Source organism: Balaenoptera borealis, assembly GCF_965194805.1.
Source record: "Balaenoptera borealis genome assembly, chromosome: 9".
Lineage (NCBI taxonomy): Eukaryota > Metazoa > Chordata > Mammalia > Artiodactyla > Balaenopteridae > Balaenoptera > Balaenoptera borealis.
The window spans coordinates 101,325,685-101,339,093 of NC_138873.1; positions in this window are offsets into that span (position 1 = coordinate 101,325,685).

A 13,409-nucleotide genomic window follows, 5' to 3' on the forward strand; every position below is an offset into this window, starting at 1 on the left:
AACGAAAATGATGCTCACCCGAGGGGCTTAGGGGTCCTGAAAACGGTACTTCCTTTAAAATAAAGCAGAACAGCGACTAAGAGCTCATGGAAAGAGCTGCATGCCTCCCTTTCTGCATGGCTCCTCAGGGCCTTACATCGAGGCAAGGACTCACGTTGAGGTTCCCTGTAGCTCTAGAGCATGGAAAGCTGAGCCCTACCCCAGCCAATGAAGCGCCCTCTGTAGCCAGAAAACACTCATTTTCTTCCCAGACCCATGGCTCCAGTGGGTCGAGGCCTGTCAACAGCATAGAATTTCAGGGAGCTTCACGGCAGCAAGGATGGAGCTTTCCAAATGGAAAGCAAGGTTAGTACCATCTTGACCCCTTTTCCATTGGCACAGGCAGCATACATCTCTGTGGTTTCTAATGAGTCAAAAGAGACCCAGAGTACACACTGGTTGCTTCCCTGAATCAACTTATCGAGGCAGGGAGTTTTGCATCTAGTGAACTGCCTCAACCAAGGAACGCCCTAGCTAGGCCTCTGGGGCCGTGCCTCTTCAAAAGCCTGCAGTGCTACAGGAAAAACTTTGCTTTCGTTGCAATAGGAAAGCAAGCCGACTTCTCCTGGAGGCACGGTGACTTCAGGTAGGAGGTCCTGGATGGAAGGAGAAGCCGAGTGTTTTTCTCTGTTCAGCTCACACTAGGGAATGAGTGCGACTTCCACGGCATGTTGGAACTTGCTAGAACGGTGCTCATTAACCTGTGCGAGTGCTGTGAAATCAAGATATCCCAAGAAAGAGTGCAGTGTGTTGCCCATGACTCAGCAGACAGAGAGGACCTCTGAGGGTCCTATGGGCCTCGTTGCTTCTCACCGGGCCTACAGGGATGTGGAGGTACTCAGTGATCTTCGAACGAAAATGATGCTCACCTGAGGGGCCTAGGAGTCCTGAAAAGGTACTTCCTTTAAAATAAAACAGAACAGCGAATAAGAGCTCATGGAAAGTGCTGCATGCCTCCCGTTCTGCATGGCTACTCAGGGCCTTACTCCGAGGCAAGGACTCACGTTGAGATTCCCTTTAGCTCTAGAGCATGGCAAGATGAGCCCCACCCCAGTTAATGAAGCACCCTCTGTAGCCAGAGAAAACTGATTTTCTTCCCAGACCCATGCCTACAGTGGCCAGTGGCCTGTCAACAGCAGAGAATTTCGCTAGCTTCACGGCAACAAGAATGGAGGTTTCCAAATGGAAAAGCAAGGCTAGTACCATCACTCCCCCAATTTCATGGGCACACGCAGGATACCTCCCAGTGCTTTCTAACCAGTCAAAAGAGACACAGAGTACACACTGGTTCCTTCCCTGAATCAACTTCTCGAAGCAGGGTGTTCTGCATCTAGTGAAATGCCTCAACCAAGGAACGCCCCAGCTAGGCCTCTGGGCCCGTGCCTCTTCAAAAGCTTGCAGTGCTACAGGAAAAACTGTGCTGTCGTTGCAATAGGAACGGAAGCCGTCTTTCTCCTGGAGGCAGGGTGATTTCAGGTAGGAGGTGGATGGAAGGTGAAGCCGAGTGTTTTTCTTTGTGCAGCTCAGACTAGGGAATTTGTGCGATGTCCACAGCATGTTGGAACTTGCTAGAACGGTGCTCGTGAACCTGTGCGAGTGCTGTGAAATCACGATATCCCACGAAAGAGTGCAGTGTGTTGCCCATGACTCCGCAGACACAGAGGACCTCCGAGGGACCTATGGACATCGTTGTTGCTCAGCAGGCCTACAGGGGTGTGGAGGTACTCAGTGATCTTGGGACGAAAATGATGCTCACCGAGTGGCTTAGGAGTCCTGAAAACGGTACTTCCTTTAAAATAAAGCAGAGCAGCGACTAAGAGCTCATGGAAAGAGCTGCATGCCTCCCTTTCTGCATGGCTCCTCAGGGCCTTACATCGAGGCAACGACTCACGTTGAGATTCCCTGTAGCTCTAGAGCATGGAAAGCTGAGCCCTACCCCAGCCAATGAAGCGCCCTGTGTAGCCAGAAAACACTCATTTTCTTCCCAGACCCATGGCTACACAGGTCGAGGCCTGTCAACAGCGTAGAATTTCAGGGAGCTTCACGGCAGCAAGGATGGAGCTTTCCAAATGGAAAGCAAGGTTAGTAGCATCTTGACCCCTTTTCCATTGGCACAGGCAGCATACATCTCTGTGGTTTCTAACGAGTCAAAAGAGACCCAGAGTACACACTGGTTGCTTCCCTGAATCAACTTATCGAGGCAGGGAGTTTTGCATCTAGTGAACTGCCTCAACCAAGGAACGCCCTAGCTAGGCCTCTGGGGCCGTGCCTCTTCAAAAGCCTGCAGTGCTACAGGAAAAACTGTGCTTTCGTTGCAATAGGAAAGCAAGCCGACTTCTCCTGGAGGCACGGTGACATCAGGTAGGAGGTCCAGGATGGAAGGAGAAGCCGAGTGTTTTTCTCAGTGAAGCTCAGACTGGAATGAGTGCGACTTCCACGGCATGTTGGAACTTGCTAGAACGGTGCTCGTGAACCTTTGCGAGTTCTGGGTAAATCAAGAAGTCCCAAAAAAGAGTGCAGTGTGTTGTCCATGGCTCGGCAGAAACAGAGGGCCGCCGAGAGACCTATGAGCCTCGTTGTTGCTCAGCAGGCTCACAGGGGTGTGGAGGTACTCAGTGATCTTGGAACGAAAATGATGCTCACCCGAGGGGCCTAGGAGTCCTGAAAAGGGTACTTCCTTTAAAATAAAGCAGAACAGCGAATAAGAGCTCATGGAAACAGCTGCATGCCTCCGTTTCTGCATGGCTACTCAGGGCCTTACTCCGAGGCAAGGACTCACGTTGAGATTCCCTTTAGCTCTAGAGCATGGCAAGATGAGCCCCACCCCGGTTAATGAAGCACCCTCTGTAGCCAGAGAAAACTCATTTTCTTCCCAGACCCATGCCTGCAGTGGCCAGTGGCCTGTCAACAGCAGAGAATTTCGCTAGCTTCACGGCAACAAGAATGGACGTTTCCAAATGGAAAAACAAGGCTAGTACCATTACACGCCCATTTCCATGGGCACACGCAGGATACATCCCTGTGGTTTCTAACGAGTCAAAAGAGACACAGAGTACACACTGGTTCCTTCCCTGAATCAACTTCTTGAGGCAGGGTGTTCTGCATCTAGTGAACTGCCTCAACCGAGGAACGCCCTAGCTAGGCCTCTGGGCCCGTGCCTCTTCAGAAGCCTGCATTGCTACAGGAAAAACTTTGCTTTCGTTGCAAGAGGATTGCAAGACGACTTCTCCTGGAGGCAGGGTGACTTCAGGTAGGAGGTGCATGGAAGGCGAAGCCGAGTGTTTTTCTCAGTGCAGCTCAGACTAGGGAATGTGTGTGACTTCCACAGCATGTTGGAACTTGCTAGAACGCTGCTCGTGAACCTGTACGAGTGCTGTGAACTTAGGAGATCCCAAGAAAGAGTGCAGTGTGTAGCCCATGACTCCGCAGACACATAGGACCTCCGAGGGACCTATGGGCCTCGTTGTTGCTCAGCAGTCCTACAGGAGTGTGGAGGTACTCAGTGATCTTGGAACGAATATGATGCTCACCCGAGTGGCCTAGGAGTCCTGAAAAGGGTACTTCCTTTAAAATAAGCAGAACTTTCACTACGAACTCATGGAAAGAGCTGCATGCCTCCCTTTCTGCATGGCTACTCAGGCCCTTACCTCGAGGCAAGCACTCGCGTTGAGATACCCTTTAACTCTAGACCATGGCAAATTGTGCCCATCCCGGACAATGAAGCACTCTGTGTAGCCAGAGATAACTCATTTTCTTCCCAGACCCATGCCTACAGTGGCCAGAGGCCTGTCAACAGCTAGAATTGCAGGGAGCTTCACGGCCGCATGAATGGAGCTCTCAAAATGTTAAAGCAAGGCTACTACCAACATGCCCCCATTTCCATAGGCACAAACAGCATACATCCCTGTGGTTTCTAACACCTCAGAAGAGACACAGAGTACACACTGGTTCCTTCCGTGAATCAACTTCTCGAGGCAGGGTGTTCTGCATCTAGTGAACTGCCTCAACCAAGGAACGCCCTAACTAGGCCTCTGGGCCCGTGCCTCTTCAAAAGCCTGCAGTGCTACAGGAAAAACTGTGCTTTCTTTGCAAGAGGAAGGCAAGCCGACTTTCTCCTGGAGCAGGGTGACTTCAGGTACGAGTTACACAATGGAAGCCGCAACCGAGTGTGTTTCTCTGTGCAGCTCAGACTAGGGAAGGAGTGCGACTTCCACGGCATGTTGGAACTTGCTAGAACGGTGCTCGTGAACCTGTGCGATTGCTGGCTAAATCAAGATGGCCCAAGAAAGAGTGCACTGTGTTGCCCTACACTCGGCATACACACTGTGAGTCCGAAAGCTACGGGCCTGGATATTGCTTAGAAGGGCCAGGGGAGCCTGAGGGCACTCGGTGTTCTTGCAGGGAATAGGGTTTCCAGGCGAGGCACCTAGGTGTCCTGAAAGGCGTACTGGCGTTAAAATGCTGCAGAGCAGAGATTACGGCCTCATGGAAACTGCTACACGCCTCCGCTTCTGCATAGCATTTCAGGGCCTTACCTCGAGGCAAGTTCTCACGTTGCTTGCCCTGTGAGCGACACAGAATGCTAGGATGCTGTATTTCTCCTTGAATAGAGTGACTTCAGGGACGAGGTCCCTGAAGAATTCTAAGCAGAGTGTTTTCTCATGGCAGCTCAGACGAGGGCAATGTCGAAGACTTCCAGGGCATGTTGGACTGCCTAGAAGTGTGGTTCTGATGCTGTTCGAGTGCTCTGGAAATGTAGTTCTCCTGAAGTAACGTACAGTGTGTTGCCCGAGACTCGGCAGACACAGAGGGCCTCCGAGGGACATATGGGACTCAGTGTTGCTCAGCAGGCCCACAAGGGTGTGGAGTTAGTCAGTGATCTAGGAACGAAAATGATGCTCACCCGAGGGGTCTAGGAGTCCTGAAAAGGGTACTTCCTTTAAAGTAAAGCAGAATAGCGACTAAGAGCGCATGGAAAGAGCTGCATGCCTCCCTTTCTGCAGGGCTACTCAGGGCCTTACCTCGAGGCAAGGACTCACGTTGAGATTCCCTTTAGCTCTAGAGCATGGCAAGGTGAGCCCCACCCGGAGCAATGAAGCACCCTGTGTAGCCAGAGAAAACATTTTCTTCCCAGGCCCATGCCTACAGTGGCCAGAGGCCTGTCCACAGCAGAGAATTTCAGCTAGCTTCACGGCAACAAGAATGGAGGTTTCCAAAAGGAAAAGCAAGGCTAGTACCATCACTCCCCCAATTTCATGGGCACACGCAGGATACCTCCCAGTGCTTTCTAACCAGTCAAAAGAGACACAGAGTACACACTGGTTCCTTCCCTGAATCAACTTCTCGAAGCAGGGTGTTCTGCATCTAGTGAAATGCCTCAACCAAGGAACGCCCCAGCTAGGCCTCTGGGCCCGTGCCTCTTCAAAAGCTTGCAGTGCTACAGGAAAAACTGTGCTGTCGTTGCAATAGGAACGGAAGCCGTCTTTCTCCTGGAGGCAGGGTGATTTCAGGTAGGAGGTGGATGGAAGGTGAAGCCGAGTGTTTTTCTTTGTGCAGCTCAGACTAGGGAATTTGTGCGATGTCCACAGCATGTTGGAACTTGCTAGAACGGTGCTCCTGAGCCTGTGCGAGTGCTGTGAAATCACGATATCCCACGAAAGAGTGCAGTGTGTTGCCCATGACTCCGCAGACACAGAGGACCTCCGAGGGACCTATGGACATCGTTGTTGCTCAGCAGGCCTACAGGGGTGTGGAGGTACTCAGTGATCTTGGGACGAAAATGATGCTCACCGAGTGGCTTAGGAGTCCTGAAAACGGTACTTCCTTTAAAATAAAGCAGAGCAGCGACTAAGAGCTCATGGAAAGAGCTGCATGCCTCCCTTTCTGCATGGCTCCTCAGGGCCTTACATCGAGGCAACGACTCACGTTGAGATTCCCTGTAGCTCTAGAGCATGGAAAGCTGAGCCCTACCCCAGCCAATGAAGCGCCCTGTGTAGCCAGAAAACACTCATTTTCTTCCCAGACCCATGGCTACACAGGTCGAGGCCTGTCAACAGCGTAGAATTTCAGGGAGCTTCACGGCAGCAAGGATGGAGCTTTCCAAATGGAAAGCAAGGTTAGTAGCATCTTGACCCCTTTTCCATTGGCACAGGCAGCATACATCTCTGTGGTTTCTAACGAGTCAAAAGAGACCCAGAGTACACACTGGTTGCTTCCCTGAATCAACTTATCGAGGCAGGGAGTTTTGCATCTAGTGAACTGCCTCAACCAAGGAACGCCCTAGCTAGGCCTCTGGGGCCGTGCCTCTTCAAAAGCCTGCAGTGCTACAGGAAAAACTGTGCTTTCGTTGCAATAGGAAAGCAAGCCGACTTCTCCTGGAGGCACGGTGACATCAGGTAGGAGGTCCAGGATGGAAGGAGAAGCCGAGTGTTTTTCTCAGTGAAGCTCAGACTGGAATGAGTGCGACTTCCACGGCATGTTGGAACTTGCTAGAACGGTGCTCGTGAACCTTTGCGAGTTCTGGGTAAATCAAGAAGTCCCAAAAAAGAGTGCAGTGTGTTGTCCATGGCTCGGCAGAAACAGAGGGCCGCCGAGAGACCTATGAGCCTCGTTGTTGCTCAGCAGGCTCACAGGGGTGTGGAGGTACTCAGTGATCTTGGAACGAAAATGATGCTCACCCGAGGGGCCTAGGAGTCCTGAAAAGGGTACTTCCTTTAAAATAAAGCAGAACAGCGAATAAGAGCTCATGGAAACAGCTGCATGCCTCCGTTTCTGCATGGCTACTCAGGGCCTTACTCCGAGGCAAGGACTCACGTTGAGATTCCCTTTAGCTCTAGAGCATGGCAAGATGAGCCCCACCCCGGTTAATGAAGCACCCTCTGTAGCCAGAGAAAACTCATTTTCTTCCCAGACCCATGCCTGCAGTGGCCAGTGGCCTGTCAACAGCAGAGAATTTCGCTAGCTTCACGGCAACAAGAATGGACGTTTCCAAATGGAAAAACAAGGCTAGTACCATTACACGCCCATTTCCATGGGCACACGCAGGATACATCCCTGTGGTTTCTAACGAGTCAAAAGAGACACAGAGTACACACTGGTTCCTTCCCTGAATCAACTTCTTGAGGCAGGGTGTTCTGCATCTAGTGAACTGCCTCAACCGAGGAACGCCCTAGCTAGGCCTCTGGGCCCGTGCCTCTTCAGAAGCCTGCAGTGCTACAGGAAAAACTTTGCTTTCGTTGCAAGAGGATTGCAAGACGACTTCTCCTGGAGGCAGGGTGACTTCAGGTAGGAGGTGGATGGAAGGCGAAGCCGAGTGTTTTTCTCAGTGCAGCTCAGACTAGGGAATGTGTGTGACTTCCACAGCATGTTGGAACTTGCTAGAACGCTGCTCGTGAACCTGTACGAGTGCTGTGAACTTAGGAGATCCCAAGAAAGAGTGCAGTGTGTAGCCCATGACTCCGCAGACACATAGGACCTCCGAGGGACCTATGGGCCTCGTTGTTGCTCAGCAGTCCTACAGGAGTGTGGAGGTACTCAGTGATCTTGGAACGAATATGATGCTCACCCGAGTGGCCTAGGAGTCCTGAAAAGGGTACTTCCTTTAAAATAAGCAGAACTTTCACTACGAACTCATGGAAAGAGCTGCATGCCTCCCTTTCTGCATGGCTACTCAGGCCCTTACCTCGAGGCAAGCACTCGCGTTGAGATACCCTTTAACTCTAGACCATGGCAAATTGTGCCCATCCCGGACAATGAAGCACTCTGTGTAGCCAGAGATAACTCATTTTCTTCCCAGACCCATGCCTACAGTGGCCAGAGGCCTGTCAACAGCTAGAATTGCAGGGAGCTTCACGGCCGCATGAATGGAGCTCTCAAAATGTTAAAGCAAGGCTACTACCAACATGCCCCCATTTCCATAGGCACAAACAGCATACATCCCTGTGGTTTCTAACACCTCAGAAGAGACACAGAGTACACACTGGTTCCTTCCGTGAATCAACTTCTCGAGGCAGGGTGTTCTGCATCTAGTGAACTGCCTCAACCAAGGAACGCCCTAACTAGGCCTCTGGGCCCGTGCCTCTTCAAAAGCCTGCAGTGCTACAGGAAAAACTGTGCTTTCTTTGCAAGAGGAAGGCAAGCCGACTTTCTCCTGGAGCAGGGTGACTTCAGGTACGAGTTACACAATGGAAGCCGCAACCGAGTGTGTTTCTCTGTGCAGCTCAGACTAAGGAAGGAGGGCGACTTCCACGGCATGTTGGAACTTGCTAGAACGGTGCTCGTGAACCTGTGCGATTGCTGGCTAAATCAAGATGGCCCAAGAAAGAGTGCACTGTGTTGCCCTACACTCGGCATACACACTGTGAGTCCGAAAGCTACGGGCCTGGATATTGCTTAGAAGGGCCAGGGGAGCCTGAGGGTACTCAGTGTTCTTGCAGGGAATAGGGTTTCCAGGCGAGGCACCTAGGTGTCCTGAAAGGCGTACTGGCGTTAAAATGCTGCAGAGCAGAGATTACGGCCTCATGGAAACTGCTACATGCCTCCGCTTCTGCATAGCATTTCAGGGCCTTACCTCGAGGCAAGTTCTCACGTTGCTTGCCCTGTGAGCGACACAGAATGCTAGGATGCTGTATTTCTCCTTGAATAGAGTGACTTCAGGGACGAGGTCCCTGAAGAATTCTAAGCAGAGTGTTTTCTCATGGCAGCTCAGACGAGGGCAATGTCGAAGACTTCCAGGGCATGTTGGACTGCCTAGAAATGTGGTTCTGATGCTGTTCGAGTGCTCTGGAAATGTAGTTCTCCTGAAGTAACGTACAGTGTGTTGCCCGAGACTCGGCAGACACAGAGGGCCTCCGAGGGACATATGGGACTCAGTGTTGCTCAGCAGGCCCACAAGGGTGTGGAGTTAGTCAGTGATCTAGGAACGAAAATGATGCTCACCCGAGGGGTCTAGGAGTCCTGAAAAGGGTACTTCCTTTAAAGTAAAGCAGAATAGTGACTAAGAGCGCATGGAAAGAGCTGCATGCCTCCCTTTCTGCAGGGCTACTCAGGGCCTTACCTCGAGGCAAGGACTCACGTTGAGATTCCCTTTAGCTCTAGAGCATGGCAAGGTGAGCCCCACCCGGAGCAATGAAGCACCCTGTGTAGCCAGAGAAAACATTTTCTTCCCAGGCCCATGCCTACAGTGGCCAGAGGCCTGTCCACAGCAGAGAATTTCAGCTAGCTTCACGGCAACAAGAATGGAGGTTTCCAAAAGGAAAAGCAAGGCTAGTACCATCACTCCCCCAATTTCATGGGCACACGCAGGATACCTCCCAGTGCTTTCTAATCAGTCAAAAGAGACACAGAGTACACACTGGTTCCTTCCCTGAATCAACTTCTCGAAGCAGGGTGTTCTGCATCTAGTGAAATGCCTCAACCAAGGAACGCCCTAGCTAGGCCTCTGGGCCCGTGCCTCTTCAAAAGCTTGCAGTGCTACAGGAGAAACTGTGCTGTCGTTGCAATAGGAACGCAAGCCGTCTTTCTCCTGGAGGCAGGGTGACTTCAGGTAGGAGGTGGATGGAAGGTGAAGCCGAGTGTTTTTCTTTGTGCAGCTCAGACTAGGGAATTTGTGCGATGTCCACAGCATGTTGGAACTTGCTAGAACGGTGCTCGTGAACCTGTGCGAGTGCTGTGAAATCACGATATCCCACGAAAGAGTGCAGTGTGTTGCCCATGACTCAGCAGACACAGAGGACCTCCGAGGGTCCTATGGGCCTCGTTGATGCTCAGCAGGCCTACAGGGGTGTGGAGGTACTCAGTGATCTTGGAACGAAAATGATGCTCACCCGAGGGGCTTAGGGGTCCTGAAAACGGTACTTCCTTTAAAATAAAGCAGAACAGCGACTAAGAGCTCATGGAAAGAGCTGCATGCCTCCCTTTCTGCATGGCTCCTCAGGGCCTTACATCGAGGCAAGGACTCACGTTGAGGTTCCCTGTAGCTCTAGAGCATGGAAAGCTGAGCCCTACCCCAGCCAATGAAGCGCCCTCTGTAGCCAGAAAACACTCATTTTCTTCCCAGACCCATGGCTCCAGTGGGTCGAGGCCTGTCAACAGCATAGAATTTCAGGGAGCTTCACGGCAGCAAGGATGGAGCTTTCCAAATGGAAAGCAAGGTTAGTACCATCTTGACCCCTTTTCCATTGGCACAGGCAGCATACATCTCTGTGGTTTCTAATGAGTCAAAAGAGACCCAGAGTACACACTGGTTGCTTCCCTGAATCAACTTATCGAGGCAGGGAGTTTTGCATCTAGTGAACTGCCTCAACCAAGGAACGCCCTAGCTAGGCCTCTGGGGCCGTGCCTCTTCAAAAGCCTGCAGTGCTACAGGAAAAACTTTGCTTTCGTTGCAATAGGAAAGCAAGCCGACTTCTCCTGGAGGCACGGTGACTTCAGGTAGGAGGTCCTGGATGGAAGGAGAAGCCGAGTGTTTTTCTCTGTTCAGCTCACACTAGGGAATGAGTGCGACTTCCACGGCATGTTGGAACTTGCTAGAACGGTGCTCATTAACCTGTGCGAGTGCTGTGAAATCAAGATATCCCAAGAAAGAGTGCAGTGTGTTGCCCATGACTCAGCAGACAGAGAGGACCTCTGAGGGTCCTATGGGCCTCGTTGCTTCTCACCGGGCCTACAGGGATGTGGAGGTACTCAGTGATCTTCGAACGAAAATGATGCTCACCTGAGGGGCCTAGGAGTCCTGAAAAGGTACTTCCTTTAAAATAAAACAGAACAGCGAATAAGAGCTCATGGAAAGTGCTGCATGCCTCCCGTTCTGCATGGCTACTCAGGGCCTTACTCCGAGGCAAGGACTCACGTTGAGATTCCCTTTAGCTCTAGAGCATGGCAAGATGAGCCCCACCCCAGTTAATGAAGCACCCTCTGTAGCCAGAGAAAACTGATTTTCTTCCCAGACCCATGCCTACAGTGGCCAGTGGCCTGTCAACAGCAGAGAATTTCGCTAGCTTCACGGCAACAAGAATGGAGGTTTCCAAATGGAAAAGCAAGGCTAGTACCATCACTCCCCCAATTTCATGGGCACACGCAGGATACCTCCCAGTGCTTTCTAACCAGTCAAAAGAGACACAGAGTACACACTGGTTCCTTCCCTGAATCAACTTCTCGAAGCAGGGTGTTCTGCATCTAGTGAAATGCCTCAACCAAGGAACGCCCCAGCTAGGCCTCTGGGCCCGTGCCTCTTCAAAAGCTTGCAGTGCTACAGGAAAAACTGTGCTGTCGTTGCAATAGGAACGGAAGCCGTCTTTCTCCTGGAGGCAGGGTGATTTCAGGTAGGAGGTGGATGGAAGGTGAAGCCGAGTGTTTTTCTTTGTGCAGCTCAGACTAGGGAATTTGTGCGATGTCCACAGCATGTTGGAACTTGCTAGAACGGTGCTCGTGAACCTGTGCGAGTGCTGTGAAATCACGATATCCCACGAAAGAGTGCAGTGTGTTGCCCATGACTCCGCAGACACAGAGGACCTCCGAGGGACCTATGGACATCGTTGTTGCTCAGCAGGCCTACAGGGGTGTGGAGGTACTCAGTGATCTTGGGACGAAAATGATGCTCACCGAGTGGCTTAGGAGTCCTGAAAACGGTACTTCCTTTAAAATAAAGCAGAGCAGCGACTAAGAGCTCATGGAAAGAGCTGCATGCCTCCCTTTCTGCATGGCTCCTCAGGGCCTTACATCGAGGCAACGACTCACGTTGAGATTCCCTGTAGCTCTAGAGCATGGAAAGCTGAGCCCTACCCCAGCCAATGAAGCGCCCTGTGTAGCCAGAAAACACTCATTTTCTTCCCAGACCCATGGCTACACAGGTCGAGGCCTGTCAACAGCGTAGAATTTCAGGGAGCTTCACGGCAGCAAGGATGGAGCTTTCCAAATGGAAAGCAAGGTTAGTAGCATCTTGACCCCTTTTCCATTGGCACAGGCAGCATACATCTCTGTGGTTTCTAACGAGTCAAAAGAGACCCAGAGTACACACTGGTTGCTTCCCTGAATCAACTTATCGAGGCAGGGAGTTTTGCATCTAGTGAACTGCCTCAACCAAGGAACGCCCTAGCTAGGCCTCTGGGGCCGTGCCTCTTCAAAAGCCTGCAGTGCTACAGGAAAAACTGTGCTTTCGTTGCAATAGGAAAGCAAGCCGACTTCTCCTGGAGGCACGGTGACATCAGGTAGGAGGTCCAGGATGGAAGGAGAAGCCGAGTGTTTTTCTCAGTGAAGCTCAGACTGGAATGAGTGCGACTTCCACGGCATGTTGGAACTTGCTAGAACGGTGCTCGTGAACCTTTGCGAGTTCTGGGTAAATCAAGAAGTCCCAAAAAAGAGTGCAGTGTGTTGTCCATGGCTCGGCAGAAACAGAGGGCCGCCGAGAGACCTATGAGCCTCGTTGTTGCTCAGCAGGCTCACAGGGGTGTGGAGGTACTCAGTGATCTTGGAACGAAAATGATGCTCACCCGAGGGGCCTAGGAGTCCTGAAAAGGGTACTTCCTTTAAAATAAAGCAGAACAGCGAATAAGAGCTCATGGAAACAGCTGCATGCCTCCGTTTCTGCATGGCTACTCAGGGCCTTACTCCGAGGCAAGGACTCACGTTGAGATTCCCTTTAGCTCTAGAGCATGGCAAGATGAGCCCCACCCCGGTTAATGAAGCACCCTCTGTAGCCAGAGAAAACTCATTTTCTTCCCAGACCCATGCCTGCAGTGGCCAGTGGCCTGTCAACAGCAGAGAATTTCGCTAGCTTCACGGCAACAAGAATGGACGTTTCCAAATGGAAAAACAAGGCTAGTACCATTACACGCCCATTTCCATGGGCACACGCAGGATACATCCCTGTGGTTTCTAACGAGTCAAAAGAGACACAGAGTACACACTGGTTCCTTCCCTGAATCAACTTCTTGAGGCAGGGTGTTCTGCATCTAGTGAACTGCCTCAACCGAGGAACGCCCTAGCTAGGCCTCTGGGCCCGTGCCTCTTCAGAAGCCTGCATTGCTACAGGAAAAACTTTGCTTTCGTTGCAAGAGGATTGCAAGACGACTTCTCCTGGAGGCAGGGTGACTTCAGGTAGGAGGTGCATGGAAGGCGAAGCCGAGTGTTTTTCTCAGTGCAGCTCAGACTAGGGAATGTGTGTGACTTCCACAGCATGTTGGAACTTGCTAGAACGCTGCTCGTGAACCTGTACGAGTGCTGTGAACTTAGGAGATCCCAAGAAAGAGTGCAGTGTGTAGCCCATGACTCCGCAGACACATAGGACCTCCGAGGGACCTATGGGCCTCGTTGTTGCTCAGCAGTCCTACAGGAGTGTGGAGGTACTCAGTGATCTTGGAACGAATATGATG